The 12,815-nt window shown below is 40.3% G+C and overlaps 1 protein-coding gene across 2 annotated transcripts in view; it reads right to left on the bottom strand.

Moving 5' to 3' along the window:
• Positions 1-12,815, bottom strand: part of FMN1 (formin 1) — a 427,872-nt gene that overhangs the window by 378,101 nt on the left and 36,956 nt on the right. The gene's annotated exons all lie outside the window — the stretch shown is intronic.

Below are 12,815 nucleotides of genomic sequence, written 5' to 3'. Positions count from 1 at the left end.
CTGTCACCAACACCATTACAGACCTTTTTGATTCTTACCCCTGTTTTCAACTGATCATGTTCTCACTATTGCCAAAACTATTTGCCGTGAAATACAAAGTTGGCAAAGTTGTGACCCTTCACAATTCCCCCCATCTGGAAAAAGTGACAGTAAATAGTACCCTTGGGGAATAAGAACATAAATGCATCTTCTCAAAATGTAGTCTGCAGACAATGTCCACCTACTTTAGGCTTCTTTGGCATAGAGACTATTGGGCTCAGTAAGGATAACTCACAAGTCATTATTCTTTTTGAGGCTGCCATTTGTAATCACTGAAAGAGTGTTATTAATAACCTGCTGTTAAGTGTGAGAGTTGGAGAAGTGGTTTCTTACTCTGAGACCTGTAGCCAGGAATTGACAGAAATGGGGTATGAACTTGGGTTTCCTGATTTCAAGACAGGGACTTCTTCCCCAATCCAGCTCAACTGAACAGTTGTGTAAAGAATGGTCTGTTTTCACTGGACAGTGACATGCAGAAGAATGAACCTGGACCACTTTCTTCACCATACACAAAAATTAACTCAAAATGGATGAAAGACCTAAATGTAAGATGAAAGAACTTAATGTAAGATTCATCAAAATCCTAGAGGAGAAAGCAGGCAAAAACCTCTCTGACCTTGGCTGCAGCAACTTCTTACTCAACAGGTCTCCAGAAGCAAGGAAAACAAAAGCAAAAATGAACTATTGGGACCCCATCAAAATAAAAAGCTTTTGCACAGGGAAGGAAACAATCTGCAAAACTAAAAGGCAACAGACAGAATGGGAGAAGGTATTTGCAAATGACATATCAGATAAAGGGTTAGTATCCAAAACCTATAAAGAACTGATCAAACTCAACACCCAAAACACAAATAATCCAGTGAAGAAATGCGCAAAGACATAAATAGACACTTTTCCAAAGAGGACATCCAGATGGCCAACCAACACATGAAAAAATGCTCAAGGAAAATACAAATCAAAACCACAATGAGATACCACCTTACACCCCTCAGAATGGCTAACATTAACAACTCAGGCAACAACAGATGTTGGCAAGGATGCAGAGAAAGAGGATCTCTTTTGCATTGTTGGTAGGAATGCAAGCTGGTGCAGCCACTCTGGAAAACAGTATGGAGGTTCCTCAAAAAATTAAAAATAGAACTACCCTATGACCCAGAAATTACACTACTAGATATTTATCCAAAGGATACAAAAATATAGATTCAAAAAGGTACATGCACTCCAATGTTTATAGCAGCATTATCAACAATAACCAAACTATGGAGCGAGCCCAAATGTCCATCGACTGATGAATAATGGATATAGAAGATGTGCTGAATATACACAATGGAGTATTACTTGGCAATCAAAAAGAATGAAATCTTGCCATTTGCAACTACGTGGATAGACCTAGATAGTAGTATGCTAAGCGAAATTAGTCAGAGAAAGACAAATATCATATGACTTCACTCATATGAGGACTTTAAGATACAAAATAGATGAACATAAGGGAAGGGAAGTAAAAATAATATAAAAGCAGGGTGGGGGACAAAAACATAACAGACTCCTAAGTATGGAGAACAAACAGAGGGTTATTGGAGGGGTGTGGGAGGGGGGATGGGCTAAGTGGGTAAGGGGCGTTAAGGAATCTAGTCCTGAAATCATTGTTGTACTACATGCTAACAAACTTGGATGTAAATTAAAAAAATAAATTAAATAAAAATTTTAAAAAAAAGAATGGTCTGTTTCACATGAAAAGGAAGAAAACTGAAGTTTCAAAATGCAGATGAGTTCTAAAAGGGCAGCCTCCATATCTCTGAAAGTAAAATACTACCCAAAGGACATAGGAAGTGATTTTTCTCCAATAACACAGAGGCTAACAAATAACAACTTCTGTGGCAAAGAGGCAAATGCTTTCTTGACTCAGGCTTTTGGTGAGATTAGTCACATATTAGCATATGATTTTCCAAGACACTTGTTCTTAAAGAATTGGAAAGAGGATAACAAAATAGTAGCACTGCTTTTTAGAATAAAGCTGCAGATGTGTGATTGTAATATTTTAATTAGTCAAAATCCTATGACTCCACCAGTATTTGCTGATAACATGGAACTGATTATAAAAGCGACGTACCAGGGGCACCTGGGTGGCGCAGTCGGTTAAGCGTCCGACTTCAGCCAGGTCACGATCTCACGGTCCGTGAGTTCGAGCCCCGCGTCAGGCTCTGGGCTGATGGCTCAGAGCCTGCAGCCTGTTTCCGATTCTGTGTCTCCCTCTCTCTCTGTCCCTCCCCCGTTCATGCTCTGTCTCTCTCTGTCCCAAAAATAAATAAACGTTGAAAAAAAAAATTAAAAAAAAAATAAAAGCGACGTACTGAAAGCCTAACGGACACTTAACTACGATTTGGAGAAGTAGCACCTTGGACCACATGGCAGCAGCTGGCACTTGGCAGGCCTTGACAGATATTTGAAGACATCTGTGTTGATGCCAGGATGGTTAATATGATTAACAGTAAAAAAAAAAAAAGTGATCACAGCAACAAATGTTAAACAGGAAAATATTCAAGAATAGCCTCTACTTTCCTGTATTAAAGCAATGCACAATAATTGGTTGGCAGAAGGCTAACAAAATTTAAAAACTTGTACATGTTTACAGGTGCATAGATGCTTATATCTGGTAAGTTCTGTAATATTCAAAATCATCACAAATATGGCTAAGTGGATATTCAATTATTTCTTTAAAAAATTTTTAATGTTTATTTATTTTTGATAGAACACAAGTGGGGGAGGAGAAGAGAGAGAGGGAGACACAGAACCCGAAAAAGGCTCCAGGCTCTGAGCTGTCAGCACAGAGCCTGATGTGGGGCTTGAACCCACAGACCATGAGATCACGAGCTGAGCCAAAGTCAGATGTTCAACCGACTGAGCCACCCAGGAGCCCCTAAATTCAATTATTTCTTGAGGATAATTCACCTATGTCATTTTGCTCTAATAAAATATTTGTACTTAAAAGATTCTAAATTCATGTAACATAGCTATACATTAGTATAATTGTTTATGTTTTCAATCTTAGTTTCCATGAAAGTGGTTAAGCACAGACACCTTGTCCGCTACCCCCAGAATTTCTGATTCAATAGATCTGGGGGATGGGGCCTGAGAAACAGCATTTTAACAAGTCTCCACGTATGGCTAATAATGTTGCTTGTCCAGGGACCACACTTTGAAAACCGCTGTTCTGTACCACCCTGACCCTCCCACTGGTTCCTATAATCACATATCATTTGGCTATTGATAAATCTCTTGTGCATGAAAGATAAAAATTCATTCAACAATTAGTTATTGAGCCAGCATTTACATAACATATGCTGGTAAGCTATATCAGACATGTCTCTATATATTAGAGACAGAAAGATGAATAAAGTTAGTCCCTGCATCCATGCACTTTATATTCTAGACAGACATGTAAACAATCATGATGCAATGTGATAAACACCATATGTAAAGCTTACTGAGAGTAGAATGAAAGTGTTCACTCCACAATGAGGGGAATCAAAAGGCTTTATAATGGAGACAACACTTAGGACTTAAAAAAAAAACTATTTATTTTGAAACAATTTTAGATTTACAGAAGTTACAAATAGAGTTCCTTATATACCTCAGCTTCCCGACATTACACAGATGTTGACATTTTGCACACGCAAGGTTAAGATGGATTTTGAAGGGTGCCTACCAATTTATTAGGGTATCCCATGTAGAGAAATCATATATGAATACAACCATTGAGACAGGATACACTAATAATATCTGAACATTTTTGGAGAATTATGTGCTAGACATTGTGCCAAGCCCTTTAAGCATAGCATATCACTTAATCCTTACAACATCCCACAAGTAGTTATTATACTATCTACTCTGTGGATACTACCACCACTCCCCTTTTGATGAGGAAACTGAGGCTGTTGTCAATCTTCTAGTAGGTAGCAGAACTGGGGTTTGACAATAAAATGTTCAACTTTGGCACACACCCTCTTAACCAGTGTAGGACGATATATGATCCAGAAATGGAAATCAAAAGCCCATTGTGTATACAGATTGTGTTACATTAGGGAAAGTTGTAGGCACAGGGTTCTGACAGCAGAAGCAAAAGACAAGACCAGAAAAGGAAAAGACAATTCTAGATAATGGAAGGATACTGTGGTAGGCAGAGTTCCAAAATAGTCTCCTAGATTCTTGTTCCCTGGGGGACATGCCTGCAATGATCCCCTCTCCTTGAGTGAGCAGGGCAGAACCTGGTGAAGATGATGGCATGGCACGTCCACGATTCAGTTAAGTTGTATGACAAAGGCAAAGGAATTTTCAGATGTAACTGAGGTCCCAGATATTACCATACTGCTGTCCTGGTTTGGGGGCCTCAACTTCTCATGCCATGTCTGCCCATTCCTTTCTGGGTCTTGACTTCTGCTTCCACTCTTAGAACCCTGCCCCATAACCCATTCTTTAAGGATTCTGCTCTTCTAGGTAATAACAGGAGCCTTATGGACAAACTGATATGACTTAGTTTTGTGTGTAGCTTTTGGAAATCAATCATGCAGCCTCAAATTATATTGGCATAATACACAACCATTCTAGCAACAGTGCTTTCTTTCGCACAGAAGGCAAACTTCATTGGTGGGTGTCAAGCACCCGGCAAGTGGGCCATTTAGGGACCCCATGAATCACAGCTTAGAAGAGTTATGAGAACATGCCCAGCCTTCTATCTCACCAGCATGTTGGGTGGTAAAGTGTACCCTGGTGAAAATGTGCTGGTCTTTGTTCACGCATAACACAACATGGTTAATCTGTGACCAGCAAAATACATGAAACCGAAAGCCATCTCTGGTTTCCATTTCAAATTGAATCACTTGACTATCCTTCAGTAACTGGCTTTGAGAGTAAAGTAAGTCTCATTTTAATATTTAAAAAAGGTCTGTTCCAGTAAAATCAATCATGTTGTAAAGTTATTCCAATTAAGAGGTTTTTTGTTCACAAAAACACTTGGCTTTGTGAAGTGTTTCACAAATTTAATTTCATTCCCATCCTCTGGGTATGTTCTGATTTCTAAATCTATGCAGAGATTAATAGTTTTAATGTTGCTTTAAAAATAAAGCATCATCTACCAAAATACTATGATAGTAATCACCTAATATGGTATGAAACCATTTCCATTCTGTTTAGCATAAGACAAATGGGACAAATTTGCCCCTGTTACCAGTTTGCAAATCATGTTTTCTCATCATTCACCAGCTCTAACTCACTCTTCCTTTTTCTTTCAACAAAAACATTCATTGAATCCATTCCATGTGTCAGTTATTGAACCTGATTCCAGGTAAATAATGATGAATGTGACACCTTTCCTGTCCTTGAGGAGGCCTTTTTGTTGTTGTTGTTGTTGTTCCCTGTCATGCTGTGCATGCTCCAACAGCACCTGGAGTAGGGACCCTTCATCCACAAGTTTGTTACACTCTTTTGTGTAGAGCCTACCTTTAACATCTTAAGGTAATTTTAGTAAACTTTCCCTTTCAATTTTCACAGTGCTTTTTTCTTGTAGTTCCCTCTCTCCCTACAACCCAGGCATGAGTCCAGGGGGCTGGGTCAGAGGAGAATCTACAGGACTTACGTTATGCTATTTTTGGTGTTGCCCCACCCCCTGAGGCGGGTATCTTGCTCATGTGCCTCAAATCTTGCTTTCCTTAGGATGAGCCCTGCCCTGTGACCGTCCTCTGAGCACTCAAGCTAAAGCCTCTTGACAGCTCTAACCATCTAATTACCCAGGCATGCCTAGACCTATGTCTGAATCCTAGAGAGACTATGCTCATGCTCAAGCTGTACATGTTATTTACTCTCTCCGCAATTCCTCTGGGCTAACTTGGAAAACAACAGCTTTAATCAACCACAGGATTATTTTTGGGTTCTCCCTCCAAGTGCAAAATTCAACCTCAAAACTTTAACTTGGATTTAAAACAAACAAGCAAAAAACATGTATCATAACATTTTAGGGAACATACATGAAACCCAGATGATCCAACTTACTGCCTCATCGTGGATAAAACTATGTCACGTGAGTCACGAAAATCTGAACCTCAATGTCAAAAGCCCCCACTCACTTGCTTAGTGTGAAATCCAGCCTTTCCTCAGGCTCTTCCTCATCAGCTATGCCCTCCGCTGGTCTCACAAGGTCTCCGTGCTCAAGGGCCTGGCCGCTCCTGCCACCCTCTGCCCTGTGGCTCTGTCACTCTCTGCCCTTGGGTTTCTAACAACCTCTTCCAGACTATTGAAGCTGGCTCAGCAGGAAAGTTCCTGCCTCTCTTGAACAGCTCCTCCACACTCACTGCAAGACTGCTGGGCTTCTCATGACAAAGTTACTCCTCCCCTTCATGCCAGAGCCCCTTCCCCCTGGTGTATGGGGGCGTTTGTAGGAAGAGGAGGAAATGTCTATGCACACAGTTTGGGCCCAGACTTATTCTCTCATGATGCTTCTTCTCCTTCCACTGTCTGTTGTTCTTCTCTATTGCTCAATATCCTTTAAGGACCCCACAGTCCCTCTATATCCTATACATGTGTGAATCCCAATTCTAACCTACTTTCCAGTTCTTTCCTGTAAGGCTCTGGGGCATATAGAAAGCATCTGGGTCCACATACTGGAACAATCCATGACTGTGGGAAAAGCTTGAAGAGCCTCCTGTTAAGAGTGAAGAAACTCCAGAACATGCCACAGCAGGAGGCTGAGCTACCAGGGCACACAGAAAAACTCTAGGAGGATGGTATGGCCTAATATCACAGCCCAGAGGCCACAAAAATTTACTAAGTAATATGGTTGCATCAGTATTTAAGAACTATCTAATGGGAGTCACTGTTCTTGTAAGTGATCAGAAAGAAGATAAAGTAAAGTAGGCAGTAGCAATCATTTACCTGATGGAGCTACCAAGAGGAAGAAAGTAGGCCCAGGAGGTGTCTACTGTTTTCAGAAAGGAATCTCTCCCAGAAGAGTCCATGAGGAATAAAACAAAACAGACACTTTTGAAATTCAGTACTTTGCTTTATCAATTTGATAAAACGCTTTTGATACAATTACCACCTTAAAAGCTTGTTGTTGTTTTTTTAATGTCCTAACCAATAATGCTATGAAGCTGAATGGTTGAATTATGTGACAAAAAAAAAAGTATCTATTCTAAAAAATGGTTTTCTCTTTTAGATTTTTCATGGCTCTTACTTCTAATCACAGAACTAATTCTGTCATTTCTACGTGTCTTTAGAATTACATTAGATGGATGTGTGTGGCTGGGGACTGCAGACTGCCACCCTGGCCTTAAATCTTGTGCTCCAAATCCATGAATAGAAAAGAAACAGGTGAAAAACAATTCAATAGAAGGTGCTGTCCTCAAAACACAATTGGATATTAATCTGGGAAAAATTCACATACATAGAGCTGGCTCAGGATTTTAAAACATTAAATCTTGGTCCTGGTCCTGGCTTCTGAAACATCCTGTCTTTTGAAAAACAGGATTTGAATGAGAGAAACACCCATCATTTATTTTACATGGAAATTCACTTCAAAATACAAATTGTTCATTGGTAGAAAATCTACTTCATATTTCATATGCTAATGAGCTATTCTTAATTTGCAATAATTAAGACAGATATTTTTAAATTCTTTTTGTGCTTTTCACAAAAAGCAAGCAAACACAATGTGATATCAATCATTGTTAAGTATGAGAGCTTCGTTTTTAAAAAACAGATAAGTTTTTCTAAATCCATGGACTGAAACCTGTATCACAAGATCTTCTAATTCTTTTACTTCCTCTATTTTTGAATTTTTCACAATAAAACAGTCAACGTACTTAAATTTAGAGGTATGAAGGTCATATGACAAAGAAATGAAAGGTGCAATTATCATTTGTTACCAAGATAACCGCTGCTTTGTACCAAAACATCCACCATACAGCCTTCATTACCGTGTTGCTCATTTAAAATACCATTCTGTCTTCCTGCATTTCTTGGTCTTCACCTATCTGCATCATCTTGTCTTCCTTTTGCCCCTCCAGATCCACTCTCTGCCCTTCTCCACCTGCTCCTAGCCCTGGAAGGCTGACCTTGCAGACCACATCCATCGGCTCCCTTACACTCTGCCTTCTGGCTGATTCAGTTAGAGGTGGCCATGCAGAAGATCAAAGGAGAGAATGGCCAGGATATTCATTTCCACAACTTCCTCTCTGCAAGGTGCCTCTACCAGAGGCCACTGCTGCTGCCATGTGATCCCCTCTGTGCAGCTCCCCTCTTTGGGTTCCAGTGACCACTGCTTCCCTTGCTCGCAACCTCAGGCCCGGGGGTATCTATTCCCTATCAGGACCTTTTCTAGCAGGAGCCTTTATAAAGTTCCTTCTTCTCTTGGTTTCTGGATAATGCTCCATCCCGTCCTAATCCTCCCTGCCTGACTAGTCCTCTGTGGGCACAGCTTTCCCAGCTCACTAGCAAACTGCATTTCCCTGAGTAGCAAAGTAATCTCAGTGCTGAGCTTCTCGCCCTATTAAAGGATATGGGGAAAATACGGGAAAGGGTACTTTAGTTATAATCCTACTACACACATATGTAATCATGCTAGGTGCATTTGTTCTCTCTTTAAAAAGTAGTTAAAATTTTGTTAGTATTTATTTTTGAGAGAAAGAGAGAGAGAGCATTAGCAGGGGAGGAGCAGAGAGAGAGGGAGGGGCAGAGAGACAGAGAGGGGCAGAGAGGGGCTTCAGAGGATCTGAAGCCAGCTCTGTGATTACAGCAGAGAGCCCAATGCAGGGCTCGAACTCATGAACCGTGAGATGATCTGAGCCACAGCCAGATGCTTAACCGACTGAGCCACCTCTTTAGAAGGTAGTTAAATCACTGTGTAAAAGGAGAAGGTATATGATGAAATAGGGGAAGGGGATTAAGAGGCACAAACTTAAAGTTATAAAATATGTAAGTCATGAGGATAAAAAGTACAGCATAAGGAATATAGTCAATAATATTATAATAATGTTGTATGGCAGCAGACGGTAACTGTGCTTACACTGCTGAGTATTGCGTAATGTCTAGAATTTCTAATCACTATGTTGTACACCTGAAACTAATATAACATATATGTCCACCATACTTCAATAAATAAAAGACAACCATTTTAAAAGTATTTCAATCACTCTTTACAAGCCATAAAAGTGATACATCTACTGTAACCAGTGATGTAAGGTAAAAATATATAAAGAAAAGTTACATGGGCACCTGGGTGATTCAGTCGGCTAAGTGCCTGACTTCAGCTCGGGTCAGGATCTCATGGTTCGTGGGTTAAAGCCCCACATTGGGCTCTGTGCTGATAGCTGAGAGCCTGGAGCCTGCTTCAGATTCTGTGTATCCCTCTCTCTTTGGCCCTCCCTGGCTCGTGCTCTGTCTTTCTCTGTCTCTCAAAAATAACTAAACGTTAAAAAACAAAAAAATTAAAAGAAAAGAAAAGAATTTATTCTCTTCCCCAATGCTTCTGGATCCTTCCCCTTTACCTCATTTCCCACCTTCACCATGCTTTTCCCCCAGATAAAGAATGTGAATAGCCTGGTCAATCTTTTTCTACACCCGTCTCCATGATATTCAAGCTCATACCAAACATGTATTCACTCATATGTGGAGAGGGGTGATACTTGCCTTTACAAAAACTGCAAGCATGCTACACATTACCTTGCAACTTGCTAGATAGATACAGATCTAGTTCAACACTTTGAACAGCCTCATAATACTATACAGTAGAAATGTACTAGAATTTATTTACCCATTTCTCTACTGATGGACATTCAAATTTTTTCAGCTATTTTTGCCACCACAAACAATGCTACGGTAAACACCCTTATGCATCTATGTTTACTAGTGCATCTATTTATGTAAACCAAATTCCAAAATGTAGGGTTGCTAGGTCAAAGTTACCTATAGTTTCAAACGCCACCCCCTTACTTTCTTAAAAGTATATAGCAATGTGTTTCTTGTTTAATTCGTATATTTGTTTTATACAGATATGATATGATATATGTAATTTCTGAATCTTATTTGCTCTCTTAACATGAATTACAGATAACTTTCTGTGCACTATATGCTTTCTGCAGTGATCTTAAATGGTTGCATATGCCCATTAATGTTATGGAGTGCCTTTACGTTTTTACTGGAACTGTATCAAACCTTAGTATTATTGTGGAAGAATTTCTTTCTATCCACTCCTTGTAAAAAACACTTACAGAGACAGAAGTTTTGAAAGTAGCATCAGATATCAAAACAACTATTCCAAGTGTTCTTCTCAAGTCCTAATCAGTTGACATGAACTATGTCTTTTGATGGGCCCCAGAATCGATCAAGTGACTCACAATTTCAAGCAGAACTATGCCTGGGGCATCTACTTCTACCACCGCCTCAGTGACTTCAATCAGGGGACAAAGATCATGAGGTTGCCAGGAGCACACAGAAACCCGGGGCGTTTTCCTAAGTGTGGTGAGCCAAATTCCATGTGATTCTTCTGGCATTAAAAAGGGTCTATTTCAGATCAAAGGTAGAAAGAAAGCCATCAAAACAGAAATGAATCCCAGCCTCAAGGATACCACTGTGTAGGTTAGCACCACTAGAGTCCCTCTAGGTTTGAGAAAATACCCCATTCCACAAAGGCTTGGGAACACTCGGCAGCAGTTTGCATCCCAAAATAAAATACTATAAAACCAATCCCAAAGGGAGAGTGGGGAGAAGGCAATGTGTCTGTTGAGGGGAGGGCATAAGAAGACAAATCTGGCCACCGTTCATTGTTAGTATATTCTCTATTTGATCATATCACCACCAGACAAGAAATCCCTGTGTATAGCCCTTGGAATGAAGAATTAAGAAAACTGCAAAGCAAATAGGAGGTGGACCAGTAGCCTTTGTGACGCCTTCATGCTATTTCCTCTGTGGATGGTAATACTGGCTTTAACTCTTAGTTCTGTGAGAAGGAGAAGCAGATTTCACTCTTTTCTGAGAATTACTACATGCCCATAACACTAAAGAGTCCTCCAACTGGAAACAGATCTGATTACTTTTGCCAGACTTAATCTCTTACTTGAGCAGTTAATGAGAGCTTTCAATAATCTTAATCACATCACTTCAATAAAATACCTAGATGTGATTTCCACAGGAAATAAATGTCCACAGACCATAAACTCAACCTGGTTAATAGCTAACATGGGAGACAGGTGGGAGTTCAACTCAGATAAAGGGCCACGGTGCAGTGATAGTAAATGAATTACGCCCCCTTGCCCCCTCCACCCACCATCAGGGCTGCTGGGGACTGTCTGAGGCCTCTGCTGGGAAAGAGTGACAGGGGAAATAAAGTGAAAGGCAGCTGGAAGCAGGAAAATTCTCCCATATATGGACCCACGGGCAGCCGAAAGTCACTGAAGGACCCAGAATATGAAGAGAACTCATGACCACATAAAAGGGGAATTCGAGGGAGAAGGTCACAGGACCATAGGATATAAATCAAAGACCCACTATCTGAAGAACTCCCTCCCAGGGATGACAGCAAGAGACAATATTTGGAGGCCTCAGAGGAAGGTCCCAGCAGAAGGGAAGTCACCCATACCGGAAGAAACAGTCTCTCCCACTCCTATCCTCCTTCTTTCCAATTCCTTCTTTTATAAGGTTAAAAGAACATTGTAATGATTCTAAGGACTGGCTCCTAAAGTGCTATGGAAGGCTGGGGCCAAAGTAAAGGATATGGTTCTGAGCAATTGTATAGAGAGGCCAAGGGAGAGTGTGACCACCCACTGAACTTACCCCTCAGTGGGTTTATGGTCAGTCACCATAGAAACCGTGTGCCTGCCTTGACACAGATACAACAGAGCTGTTATAATATTTTTCATACAGAAAGTCGGCAACAAAATAAAAGGGTAATTCTTAATCAGGAAAAAAAGATTTACTGAAGCTCAACGTTAAATATGCCCAGTTTCTGGATGAGGGACGCACACAATCCTAGAATTTGGTGTGATTTCTTGAAAAGAACCTTTAGAGTCGAAGCAGCTATTTCACACCCAAGCCTCCAGAAGTCACTCATCTAATAACTGCACAGACTTCCCTTTCCAAGAATTTCAAAGGCTCCAGCATCCGTACAGAGAGAGAATTCTCATCATTAGGGTTCTATGATACATGATATAAAATCTGTAATTCTATATGGCTTTCCTGGTGAAGCATATTAGTTATGTCACGAAAGCAACGAGTCTTCTCAAAATAAGATCAATATATCACAGACACAAGATCAAACGCATTTACCCCATGTTCATAAAGAACCACGCCTGGATCAATGACTTAGAGAAATTTTTAAAATGTCAAGAGTCAGACAAACAGAAAGCTGTTGAAATTCCTCTTTCCTAGATGGACATTTTTATCTCAAAAATTGTGCATGAGGTTTTCTCTAACCTCGAAGAGACCATGTATCGTATTACAACCCATTCCCCGGATAAAGCAATGACCACATGCTGTGGGAGGACCCCCCCCTCGAAAAGACTCCGTCACCTGCACAGCGGCATATGAAACCCTGAGCCCCTGGCCACGTTGGCCTGGACAAATAAATGTAAGGAATACTGGAGAGGCGCTTTTTATACACTGTCTTTTTCGGTCTTATTGAATCTGCTTTATAGAACCCTTAAAATTATTTTCATGTAAAATTTTAAATCACATTAAACACATAAGCCAGATTAGCTCTTTAGGACCCACAAGTAAAACATAACAGTAAA

This window comes from Panthera uncia (genome assembly GCF_023721935.1).
Source record: "Panthera uncia isolate 11264 chromosome B3 unlocalized genomic scaffold, Puncia_PCG_1.0 HiC_scaffold_1, whole genome shotgun sequence".
Classification (NCBI taxonomy): Eukaryota; Metazoa; Chordata; class Mammalia; order Carnivora; family Felidae; genus Panthera; species Panthera uncia.
Note: the sequence above shows the minus strand (reverse complement) of the source record. Positions and strands in the feature narration are given on the sequence as shown.